A 13,485-nucleotide genomic window follows, 5' to 3' on the forward strand; every position below is an offset into this window, starting at 1 on the left:
ACAGAACTCATTGATGGAAATGTCCAGTGTGATTTTTGACGTGTCTCCCGATGGCTTGCACCGCCCAGAGTTCTGTAAATTTTCTTTTCTTTTTATGATTTCAAGGTGAATAAACCTGGCTTGTTTTGTGCTGATGTCATGTTCATACCTTCTGCAGATACTAGTTCTGACAGCACAGCGATTGTCCAAACGTTTGCAAAGTACCAGCTAACTTGGGAAAATGTGGCTTCGACTTGCACAGATTCTGCTTCATCATACATGCCAGGGACATTAAACTAAATAGAAACCAGAACTGCTACGCATCATATTCCACATGTAAAGTGTGTATACTGAGATTTTTTTCCCCTGATTTTTACTAATGTTTCAATTAAAAACAATCTTTTACCGATTTTATCCCTATTTTAATATATATAAAATAAACTCTGAAAAATTCCTAGAAATTGTTTTTAAAGATAAAACCCGAAAATGTGGAACACTATTAATAACATATTTTAATATTGGTATGAAACATGTCTACATGCAGTAGACTATGCCTAATCCCTCTGCCATAGCCCCACAGGCAAGCTTCAGCATAATTAGATTTCAGGGCCCTAAAATGAGACGATTACGCAGAACAGTGAAATGTATGTAATGTGAAAAAGCCTTTGGGTAGGCATTCATTTACACACTAGCCTGTTATTAATTTATCTGGAAAGGAATGGCAACAAAATATAGACATTCTGCAGATGGTTATACTGTACTCATTTGTCAAAGTAAAAAAATGACAGCTGAAAAGTCTGAATAATCTTGAGTTGAGTTTAAATAAACCAAAGTATATCTGTCTGTTACCTGATTAAATTACTGTAATACCACATGACTGTTTTACACAGATAAACAAAACTTTTCCTCCGTATTCTGTAATGAAAAAAATAAACTGGCATATGATCTCAAATGATTGCACCCAGGTTTTGCCAGGAGCTTGTTGAATCCCAGGGGTTTGGGATCTTGCTTGTACTTGATCTTGTAATGATCTTTTACTAATTGATTACTACACCTTTAAGTAACATATATAGTTGATTTGCATCATCTGCGGGGCTGTGCTCTCAATAGACTTAGTAAAAGAGTTAGACATGCCTCGGATGTATCCGTAGTAATGTGGGTTACATAGTGGGTTAAATAATAGTACACGATTCTGTGCCATGTATGATATAGAATGGGATGGTCTGAAGCATTTGACTACTGAAATAAATCTGCTCTGTGCTTGGACCCACAATCAGTGTCTGGACTCTCTATACTGCCCCCTGGCCTGGATTAGCATCAAACCAGCCTGCCCATCTTACAAACTGTTTCAGTCTGTAGTAAAACTTTGAAGAAAAAAAAAAAGATGTCCTGGGGGGCAGAAATATTTAAAACGTTTAGTAAATGTTGTTTAACTAGATTTGTGATTTGTGAATTCAGTTTTTCTACCCTCTGATCCCACAATCAAGCCAATTGCCTCGTGTGACAGTGATAGCTGCAGGGGATGAAATCAGACCAGAAACAGACACCAAAACAAACAGGTAACGGCGGGGCAAAACTGAAAAGCTACGGCGTTCAGTTATTTTATTAAATAATAAACACAAGATTTTAAACAAAACAAAACACTCACAAAACAAAAGGGCATGTTGTCCAAACAAATAACAAATAAGTATCGTGCTGGTGTATTAACTTTTAGATTCTGGCTGAGGGGTTAACTAGCTGTTAATTATCTTATTACACCTCGGCCACAGTCTGCATGAGTTTAATAAGAATACGTGACTGTCAGCTAGTTAAATAATCAGTAGCTGATCAGCCACGCATCCTCACAAGGTTTTTAAAATCAAAAATACAAAACAATAACAAATAATGGTGGTGGCTTTTCATCCGTGCCGCAAACAATAATACTACAAAATAATAATATAAACAAAGGGGCGGAACACTCCGCCACACATCGTTACTCCCAGAACCGCCACAGAAAACATCAGCCTCTGGAGGACAAACGCTGGCCCTGCAGTTTGCCAGTAGGCTCCACTGTATTGTGCAATCCTCAGCAAAAACCATCAACTTTGATAACCAGGACACAAACATGCTCTCCCCTGTTTTGCTTTTATCAGGTGAGCCATTTGGGGACTGGATTCCCGAATGCTAAGGCCAGTTGTTTGAACGTGCTAAAAAAATATTTCTATTAATATTATTTAGTTATTTGGCAGATGCCATTATCCAAGGTGACTTACAGGTGTTACAGGGCAATACAGTATTACAATTCAAGATTCATATTTAAATACAGCATAGTTTACAGTAAGTGCAAATAATACTACTGAAGTACAATATGAACTAGGATTACAGCAAGTTATATATACAAAGACATATTAGCAGTGCAATAGTGCAAGGATGGTGCATTTGCTGAGGATCCAGTAACATTGTGCTGAGGTCAGGTGCGTAGGAGGGGTAGATCATGAGATCTACAAGCGCAGTCTAAACAGGGGGGTCTTGGGGAGGCAGGGGCAGGCAGAGAGAGACGGAGCAGTCCTGAAGTTCTCCAGTAGCTGGTTCCATATTTCAAATTATTCAAAAATATGACAATTTATTTGCACAGTGAGAACCTTGTTGCAGTAATATATTTAACAGATGACACTTTCTTTTATTTCTGTCACTTTTATAAATTAAAATGACTGAATGCTCTTTCAAGCAGAGACTAAGAAGTTATAACAAACTGCAAAGTTGTAATTAAGCCTATTTTTGTCATTCATAAGGTAAACACAAAACAATTTCAGCCTAAACTAAAAAGCTTCATTTGTTTTTTTATTAGTGTCACAGAACACCCTTTAGTGTTTACAACAAATAAACTAATAACCATTGCTGTCTCCTGTGCTAAACATATTGCTGAAATACTTTTTTCAATATAATATTGTTTGTTTTGATATTTTTATTCACGTCTTAGTCATAAATCAACTAGTGAATGAAGGCGAAAACAAATTACTCTTCCCACACTTGCCGTTTTAAACAAGGATCTGCCCAATGCTGATCATGTGTAGTTCCCTTTCAATTCGAAGACCACCACCAACAACATTACGTATTGGATATGCCTGTCTATTGGTAGGTATTTTCTGAGCTCTCTATACCAGAGCTGCCGAAAGGCCCTTTCCTGGGATGATGCCCTTGGTCCCGCCTACTGAGGGATTAAAACCGTCATACCGAGGAAGCCATTTCTCTTTTTGCCTCTCAAGACGGTAAGGTAAGACCCTCTGTGTTGCCGCTTTCACGGAATCAGTGTCTCCTGATTTAGCCATTTTTCTTTCTTACTTTCTTTCTCAGCAACCTGTGCGTGGTTGCGTTGCAGGCTGCAGCTTTCCTATCTGTGGTACGTGAGTCAACTGCCTGTGCAGTACTGATTTAAAGGAGTGAGTGTTGTGGTCTTTTACAGCCTTTCACTCGTGTGGGAGCACATCCTCCACCGGGGCTAGGTTTTGCCTTACCCCCACTGTTGAGCGATCCAGCTGGCTGCCAAGTGGTAGTTTTAATTTATATATATATATTGTAGAAAGAGCGGCGTCGCCTTTAAGAAATGGCGACGCCATTTGAAAAACTATACAACCCAGGAACCTTAGCTTTAATAAGGAAGGCGGGGTTTCTGGGTATAAAGGAAAGTGGAGCGGTACAGCAGGGGGGTGATCGTGGGGAACACCGCCGGTGGTACTGCTGAACAGGGCTAAGAGAATTGAAAGTGCTTTACGAGTTATTGGAAGGTAAAGTGAACGTTTGGTTTCATTTTGAGTAAAGCGGTATTTTGTTTTACTGTGGCGTTTATCCTCTTTGTGAGGTAGTCTTTTGTTTTGTTAAAGTTTAATTTATTTTTATGAAATACCGGACAAGAGACGCTGTCTACCGGAGACGAATTTAAAACAATTCCGCAGTTTCCGTGACGGTTGGGGACTGTCACAACTGCCGTTTGTATACGGGTGTATGTTTGTCTCGGGACTCAGAGGGAAGCGCGCATGAAGACGCAGCACAATTAGCGAACTGTAATAATAAGAACGGAGGCAACGGTCTGGAGTTTTGGGACGTGGCTTTTATTGTACCGACAGGAACTGCAGTTTCCACAGGTGGTGTAAACCAACAAGGATATTGCGTTTGAACTCTGGGACACCCCCGTGTTTCTGTGAAGCACTGGGACTTTGGTTGCAGGGGTTCACCCCCACAACCAGGATACAATTCCATTTGCATTCTTGTGGATTATTACCAGTCTTGCAGCGATACTCCAGCTGTGGGTGTCCACGTTGTTCTTACCTATCACCTGTGTTCAAGGATACTCCAACAGGGGGAGGAGAATCTCTCTGTTCTTGTCTGTGTTTCAGCCAGTTCCAGCAGAGGGAGTCTGCGTTGTCCTGACCTGTGTTACAGAGGCATTCCAGCAGAGGGTGTCTTTGTGTTCCTACCTGCGTTACGACAAGGCTCCAGCAGAGGGAGTCTGCGTTGTCCTGACCTGTGTTACAGAGACATTCCGGCAGAGGGCGTTCCTTCTTCTTACCTGTGTTACAGCCAGACTCCAGCAGAGGGAGGCTGCGTGATTCTTGCCTGTGTGGCCGAGAGACTCCAGCAGAGGGCACCGGGTCCATACTTACCTGTGTAGCAGGAATACTCCACAGGGAAAGGACTTGCAAAGGCCTCGGCCTGCTGGACTCGGTACTTCTGAATCAGTTAGTGAGGGACGAAGAAGTGAGCTAGTTAGTGACCCGTACAGGGCTTTACTCAACCCAGAGAAATTGATCATTTGTGTATATATTGTAAATAAAGAATTACTTACCTGAACATTCCTTGTGTCTGTGCCAGTCGGTGGAAGCAAAAGGAGAGTCACACACGGGAGTACTCTCCTGGTTTGTTACACTATATATATATATATATATATATATATATATATATATATATATATATATATTGTTATTGTTGTTGACTAAATACCATTGCTGACACATCTGCAGTGCACATGCGGTATCCCTCTCGCCTGCGTTGCGCAGCAGCAAAAAATAAAAAAAAAACAGCAGATCTTGTCCTCCATGGGCTGTATTTATCCAGACCCGCTGTAGAGTAGACCTTGTCGGCTGCCCCGGCCCGCCCACCTCGTCGCGTCGGGCCTTTGAAAAATCAACTACATCTTGTAAGGTGATTAAGCCACTCAGTGACAAGCACCCACTCTGCGTGCGGTGCCTAGGGGTCCAACATGTCACAGAGGCCATGGGCCGAGAGGACTTCTGCAACTTATGCACGGCTTTTCAGCCCAGGGTACGTCGCAATAGGCTCAGAAGGGCCATGGGGATAGACATTCAGTCTCCCACGGCAGAGCCGTCAGCAGCCTTCGGGGCCCCATCCCTGCTCCTCCACCTCTCACAGAGCCCCTTGCAGGATATCCCCAGCGCTCAGGATCCTGTGCCAAAACCTCACAGTCACTCCCTAGACAAGAAGGGTGAAGCACTCAAGGCAGGCGAGAGATATTATTTATCTCAACAAACAGATGAGATCAAAGGTCCCCTTGGTGCAGTTCCAAAAACTGTTGGGTCTGATGGCCACTGCCGTATCAGCCATTGAGCTGGGTCTATTACGCATGCGCCCGCTCCAAGCATGGGTCAGTGCGTTCCACTTACACCCCAAACGTGACAGACACTGTCGGCTGACAGTGTTTCACATGTGCTCTGTGGCGTGCTGATAGGAGTGGTGTTAACTCGCCAAGTGGTAACAACGGACGCCTCCAACTTGGGTTGGGGGGCGGTCTGGGAAGGCAGAGGAGTCCGTGGCACCTGGTCAGGCCGTTGGATAGCTCTGCACATAAATATGCTGGAGCTGCAGGCTGTTTTCCTGGCTCTCCAGCACTTTCTTCCAATGTTGCACGTAAAACATGTGCTGGTCCGAACGGACAACATATCTGTGGTGGCGTATGTCAACCACCAGGGCGGCCTCCGGTCCCCGGGTTTGCATTGCATCGCCTTCCGGCTCCTGACTTGGGCAGAACGGAACCTGCTGTCCCTACGGGTGACGCATCTTCCCAGAGTGGTGAACTGGGCAGTGGACCTCCTGTTGATGGAGGGTGCACATCCGTCAGAGTGGTGACTCCACCCGCAGGTGGTGGAGCGCATTTGGGAACAGTTTAGGAAGGCGCGGGTCGATCTCTTCGCCTCGGCAGAGATGACACATTGCCCCTGTGGTATTCCCTCCACTGCTTACGTGGTCCACTCGGCATCGACGCCCTAGCCCATGAGTGGCCCAGGATGTGGAGAAGGTCAGGTTAGAGAAGGCGACAGTTCTCCTAGTGGCCCCTCGGTGGCCCAGGAGGATCTGGTTCTCGACCCTATGCCAGCTCATACAAGGTCAGCCCTGGGAGATCCGCTTTGCCTGGATCTCCTGAGTCAGGCGAGAGGCACTCTCTGGCATCCGGAACCTGGCAGGTTCTAATTATGGGTCTGGCCCCTAAATGGGACTGCTGGACAGCCCTATGGCTATCACATGCAGTTGTGGGTAATCTGCAGAGCGCTAGGGCAGACTCTACTAGGTCGCTGTATGCCTATAAGTGGAAATATTTCCAGAATTGGTGTCTGACTAGAAGTCATGACCCAGTTTCTTGTCCCATGCCGGTTATCTTTCAGTTTCTGCAAGAACTGCTTGATGCTGGTAGGTCACCTTCCACATTGAAGGTGACCTACCAGTGCCATGCCCCCCATAGATTCGGTGCCATGCCCCCATAGATTTGGTATCTCCGGGTGCGCATTTCTTAGCAACCCGTTTCCTGAAAGGTTCTCGGATGTTACGCCCCCCCAGGAGGATCGTTCTCCCTGAATGGAGCCTTGATGTTGTACTGAAGCTTCTGTCTATGAAGACAGCCTTCCTCTTGGCTATCACCTCCGCTAAGCGGGTCAGTGAGTTGAAGGCGCTGTCGGTGCTCAGCTCCTGTATGTGTATTTGGGACGATGGCAGCAGGGTGTCACTGCGTACAAACCCTGCTTTCCTCCCCAAGATGCTCACAGCCTTTCACATGAATCAGTCTGTGGAATTGGAGTCTTTCCATCCACCTCCGTTTGCTTTGGAGGAGGATAGGAAATAACATTTCCTCTGCCCGGTGCGGGCATTGAAGTGTTACATGGATAGGACAAGAGCTCTGCGTCATACTGACCAGCTCTTTGTCTGTCACGGTATATGGACCCTAGGATAGCCCCTCTCAAAGCAGCGACTGTCGCAGTGGATTGCAGTCACAGTCTCTGCAGCATATGCCAGTGCTGGCTTACCCCCACCTGGGCAGGTAGCTGCGCACTCTACTAGAGGGTTGGCTATATCTTTGGCCCTCTTCAGAGGGGCCTCACTATCCAATATATGTATGGTTGCTAGCTGGGCTACGCTGCATACATTCTCCAGGTTCTACCGCTTAAATGTGGTAGATCCCTCCTTGCCTTCAATAGGCACGAGGATCCTTGAGTTTGCACGCTTGCACCATTAACCTTCGGTTATACGGTTCTGATGCGTCCCTCGTATGCTGCCGTTCCTTCTCCCTCGCGACGGCTCTGGTATACATTATCCCATAGCTAATGCTGTTGGTGGTCGTCTTCGAATTGAAAGGGAACATTAGGTTACTTACTGTAACCCTGGTTCCCTGAAAGAGAAGACCACCAACCGCGAGGTTGCATCGTTCACCCTCACAGATTTGATGCAAAAAGAGAAATGGCTTCCTCAGTATGACGGTTTTAATCCCTCGGTAGGCAGGACCGAGGGTGTCATCCCAGGAAGGGGCCTATCGGCAGCTCTGGTATAGAGAGCTCAGAAAATACCTACCAAGAGGCAGGCATATCCCATACGTAATGTTATTGGTGGTCATCAGGGTTACGGTAAGTAACCACGTTATATTCCTTAAGATCGCAGAATGTTGCTATACAACATGAAGATTTTAAAAAATAACAATAACAATAGTTTAGTTGTGCAGCTATTTAGTTTGAAATGATATATTCAGAAAGGGGTCACGAAAATGTCATGGATGTTTATAGGCTGTTCTTTTCTGTTATTTATAATTCAATGATTCAGGGAAATCACTTTGAAAAAAGCTAATTAAAGATAAAACATGAATAACATTGCTTTTCTATAAATCCCAATTAATCTGCAATGCCTAGAGAATAATAACTGACTCAAATTCCCAAATAAAAAGAGAACACAAGCGGAAGTAAAAATAGCACACCCGCAGTCGAGAATCAAAACTGTCTCGCACAGGATTGACTTCCAGAAATAGAGTTATGGAAAGTACCTTAATCTAGCTGTCAAAGCGACAGTCAAGTCACATTCCCCGGTCTGCTCGGAAACGATGTGTACCATGTGCTGGACTCAAAGGAAGGCACGGCATGCCAGCCTCGTGACTCGTTGGGCAGAATGAAACTGATCTCGCGTCTCCATTTTCATATCACATACACACACACCTGATCCTTTTAGCTAACTTGTTTATTTGTATGTGTGGAGTGTTGGGGTTAGCGCTACAATGTGGACCCTGCATTTTATACTCCCAGGTCACTATCAAACAGCAGCTCTACAGATCTGTAGCAGAGCCATCTTTTATAGTAACCACACCTTTTACAGTATGTACAGTTATGTTCATGTCCTAGCTGGCAGTGCCTTTCTTAAATGACCCGCATTTAAAGGCCACAGGATCTGTTCAGTCTGTGGCAGATCTAAATGCTACTGCTTTTTAGGAAATATTGGTCTGTTTCTGTACCAGGACAAACATATCAAACATAAAACTGTGTTAATAATAAGGAATTATCTTATTTAGCAGACACCCACTGAAAAGTTTATTAAGCACTTTAAACACAATAAACAGACTGTACAAATTACATTATCATATCACATGTGTCATAGAGACAGAGATACACTTATGCAAATAAGTCAGATTGGATGACTCGCATTAGAATATATTGCTTTATTTGTAGTTATATTGTATATAGTGAAATATATGGCACAATATGGAAATAAAGCTCTTGTCACATGGGATCCTATATTTAGCAATATATTGTTATATTCTGTCTATGAAGACAGCCTTCCTCTTGGCTATCACCTCCGCTAAGCGGGTCAGTGAGTTGAAGGCGCTGTCGGTGCTCAGCTCCTGTATGTGTATTTGGGACGATGGCAGCAGGGTGTCACTGCGTACAAACCCTGCTTTCCTCCCCAAGATGCTCACAGCCTTTCACATGAATCAGTCTGTGGAATTGGAGTCTTTCCATCCACCTCCGTTTGCTTTGGAGGAGGATAGGAAATAACATTTCCTCTGCCCGGTGCGGGCATTGAAGTGTTACATGGATAGGACAAGAGCTCTGCGTCATACTGACCAGCTCTTTGTCTGTCACGGTATATGGACCCTAGGATAGCCCCTCTCAAAGCAGCGACTGTCGCAGTGGATTGCAGTCACAGTCTCTGCAGCATATGCCAGTGCTGGCTTACCCCCACCTGGGCAGGTAGCTGCGCACTCTACTAGAGGGTTGGCTATATCTTCGGCCCTCTTCAGAGGGGCCTCACTATCCAATATATGTATGGTTGCTAGCTGGGCTACGCTGCATACATTCTCCAGGTTCTACCGCTTGAATGTGGTAGATCCCTCCTTGCCTTCAAGAGGCACGAGGATCCTTGAGTTTGCACGCTTGCACCATTAACCTTCGGTTATACGGTTCTGATGCGTCCCTCGTATGCTGCCGTTCCTTCTCCCTCGCGACGGCTCTGGTATACATTATCCCATAGCTAATGTTGTTGGTGGTCGTCTTCGAATTGAAAGGGAACAGAAGGTTACTTACTGTAACCCTGGTTCCCTGAAAGAGAAGACCACCAACCGCGAGGTTGCATCGTTCACCCTCACAGATTTGATGCAAAAAGAGAAATGGCTTCCTCAGTATGACGGTTTTATAAGTTATGGAAAGTACCTTAATCTAGCTGTCAAAGCGACAGTCAAGTCACATTCCCCGGTCTGCTCGGAAACGATGTGTACCATGTGCTGGACTCAAGGGAAGGCACGGCATGCCAGCCTCGTGACTCGTTGGGCAGAATGAAACTGATCTCGCGTCTCCATTTTCATATCACATACACACACACCTGATCCTTTTAGCTAACTTGTTTATTTGTATGTGTGGAGTGTTGGGGTTAGCGCTACAATGTGGACCCTGCATTTTATACTCCCAGGTCACTATCAAACAGCAGCTCTACAGATCTGTAGCAGAGCCATCTTTTATAGTAACCACACCTTTTACAGTATGTACAGTTATGTTCATGTCCTAGCTGGCAGTGCCTTTCTTAAATGACCCGCATTTAAAGGCCACAGGATCTGTTCAGTCTGTGGCAGATCTAAATGCTACTGCTTTTTAGGAAATATTGGTCTGTTTCTGTACCAGGACAAACATATCAAACATAAAACTGTGTTAATAATAAGGAATTATCTTATTTAGCAGACACCCACTGAAAAGTTTATTAAGCACTTTAAACACAATAAACAGACTGTACAAATTACATTATCATATCACATGTGTCATAGAGACAGAGATACACTTATGCAAATAAGTCAGATTGGATGACTCGCATTAGAATATATTGCTTTATTTGTAGTTATATTGTATATAGTGAAATATATGGCACAATATGGAAATAAAGCTCTTGTCACATGGGATCCTATATTTAGCAATATATTGTAATATATCTTGTAATATATACAGCAAAACATATTTTAATTTGAATGATTAGATATCACAACTGTGACTCCAACAATAATATTAGAATTAGGAGCCAGAAGGCTCATCACTGATGCATAATCAAAACGTGCCTATGTCAACAGCTTTTCAAACTGTATGTTAAATCTGATAATCTATAATATATTGTATTGTAATATAGAAATCCACATGTTTATTCTCAATACATTGCTTTTCTTCTGTAGAGGCACCTCTCTAATGAGTGTGAACTTTACTTGTAAGATGTTTTATGTCATGAAATACTCTGTAATTGCGCTCATGTCAGTAGAGAAGGAAGTTCACGACTCCTAAGATCTGTTGTTCTGTGCACGATGCAGTAATTATTTGTGACACGTCTCCGTTGACGAATGTTGCCCTGTAGAGAATCTGACGAGTCTCCAGCATTAGACTAACCATCAGCAAGAGCGTCATGTCCAACCACACCATGACACTGATTAAAGGTTAATGCCATGTGCCAACAGCATTCACCACTCAAACTGTGAATTCATCTATCTATATATCTCTATCTCTATCTTTCTCTATCTCTCTATTTATCTCTCTCTATCTCTCTATCTATCTCTATCTATCTATCTCTATCCATCTATCTATCTATCTCTATCTATCTATCTGTGCAAGTCTTAGACACATTCAGGAGTTACAATATATATCGATGTTATGAGCATCAATAATTTACTCAAAGCCTTCACTAGTGTTTTCTACTATTATAACAACTTTGATTAATACAGCTTAGTTTGGGTGAGAAGAAACCAAGCTTGTCATTTAGCAATTTTTAATTCACATTGATCAGAATCTTCAAAAAAGTGTGATCACAACAACTCAAAGTAAACTATACATGAGCAGCTAATATGAAGTGTTGTAGTAGCTAATCCATCACATTTACCCAGTGCTTCTTAACAGGGGGCGCGCGAAGAAATCCAAAAAAATAAATAAATAAATAAATAAAAAAGGAAAAAATGGCGTTCTGTAGATGGGGCGTGTTAATTCTATGGTAGTATAACCCCCCCCCCACAAAATATGCAAAATGTCTAAGACATTTGCACAGGAGTAGAGAGAGAGAGAGAGAGAGAGAGAGAGAGAGAGAGAGAGAGAGAGAGAGAGAGAGAGAGAGAGAGAGAGAGAGAGAGTTTTGTATATCTTTCATAGTGGTTGATACAGACATGACAGCTTGGCTTTGCATGTATTATAGCAATCCCTGCTGTGGCCCAGCAGGGATTGCTATAATTATTTTATTGCTATAAGTATTGTGCATTATTTTAGTTTATTAACAATTAACAAGTGTCTTTCACAGATCAGAAGAAATATAAACCTGTACCTGTCATGTGTAATACAGTACCTGGGCTCCTTTTAGGTAATCTTAAACACACATCGGTTGTTAAATGAATCACATTACAAATCTTGCAAGTTATACTGCTTTTGCAACCAAACAAATTTAACCAATGCTGCAGCAGACGTTAAAAGGCAATGCTGGCCACATTGGCTATGAAATAGTTGAAAATGTATACCCAGTCGGATTTGAGTAATTATACAACAGGTTTTTGGGAAGCCTTCCTCTCTTTATTTGGTATATGAAATATTTTAATGTGAACGGGTTGTGACAACAGTTAAACAAACATGAACTGCCCCTTTCTGCCCAGTCTACATTTTTCTAATGGAATGGTTTTAGAAACCATTCTAAAAGCAGACACTGTTGATTCTAATAACATGAACAAGGTTTTCCAAACCGGGCTCGGAAATCGTTTTTTTATTTGTCTCATGCTGAATGTCCTGGATAAAAGGATCCAAGCCTCAACTGTTTACATTTCAAAGTTCAATCATTTATCTGCTTGTGTTGTTCTTGGAACTTTGTGTCCTACGAGCATTTTAATGGAATGCAGGATGAAAGAGGGAGTTGAAGAAAGTGAGGAGTACATTTAAATGCCACTTTGAAGACTTTGCCAGGCAGATGTTAATAGCCTTTTTGTTTTCTTCTTGTATTTAGTTTAACAGGATAAAGCTTTGTTAGCCCCGCATTCCTAAGACCCATCGCATACAATATGCTGTTTAAAGTAATTGTAGCTAACACAAAGAGGCTCATTAATCGTACCTGTTGTGCACTTTCTTGTATAGGTCTCAAATGTGCAATTTCGTAAGAAACACAGAAACTACAGTAGGTTAAATACAATGCTGTTCACAAGTCATGCTTTTAGATCGTATTGCGCATCCTAGGTTATTTCACCTTGAGGGTGAAATTGTCCCCACCCCTTCAATGGCTTCTTTCCTTTCATTACCAACCAGCTGCTTCCCTACTGACAAATGCTTTCAGCCAGCAACATATTCTTAACCAGAAGACACTGCGACGTATTTCCTGAAAATAAGGCATGGAAATCGAGAACTTGATTTTACCGAATGTAGTACCATGTTTTAAAATGAATAGAAGGTAAGATATGAGAATGATTTTGTTCGTTACAATGACCTTTAACATTCTTTGTATTCTGTGTCTATAAAGTGTCTACATTACAATATTACAACAAAACAAAACTTGCTAATAAAATAAAAATAACAAACGCCCCACTATGAAGGCAGAGCAGAACGGAGCATCCTCTACCAACCACATTTAAAATGATTAAAAACATTGAGGACTTTATCAATAACATTGTGTTCCTTTGAAATGAATTACCCACTGTGGCAGTTTCCAGCAACCCTTTAATGGTGTGCATTCATTTTTATAGTTACAGTTTACTATTCTGTACGATAGCTCATC

This window comes from Acipenser ruthenus, chromosome 15, assembly GCF_902713425.1.
Source record: "Acipenser ruthenus chromosome 15, fAciRut3.2 maternal haplotype, whole genome shotgun sequence".
In the NCBI taxonomy this organism is placed as follows: Eukaryota; Metazoa; Chordata; class Actinopteri; order Acipenseriformes; family Acipenseridae; genus Acipenser; species Acipenser ruthenus.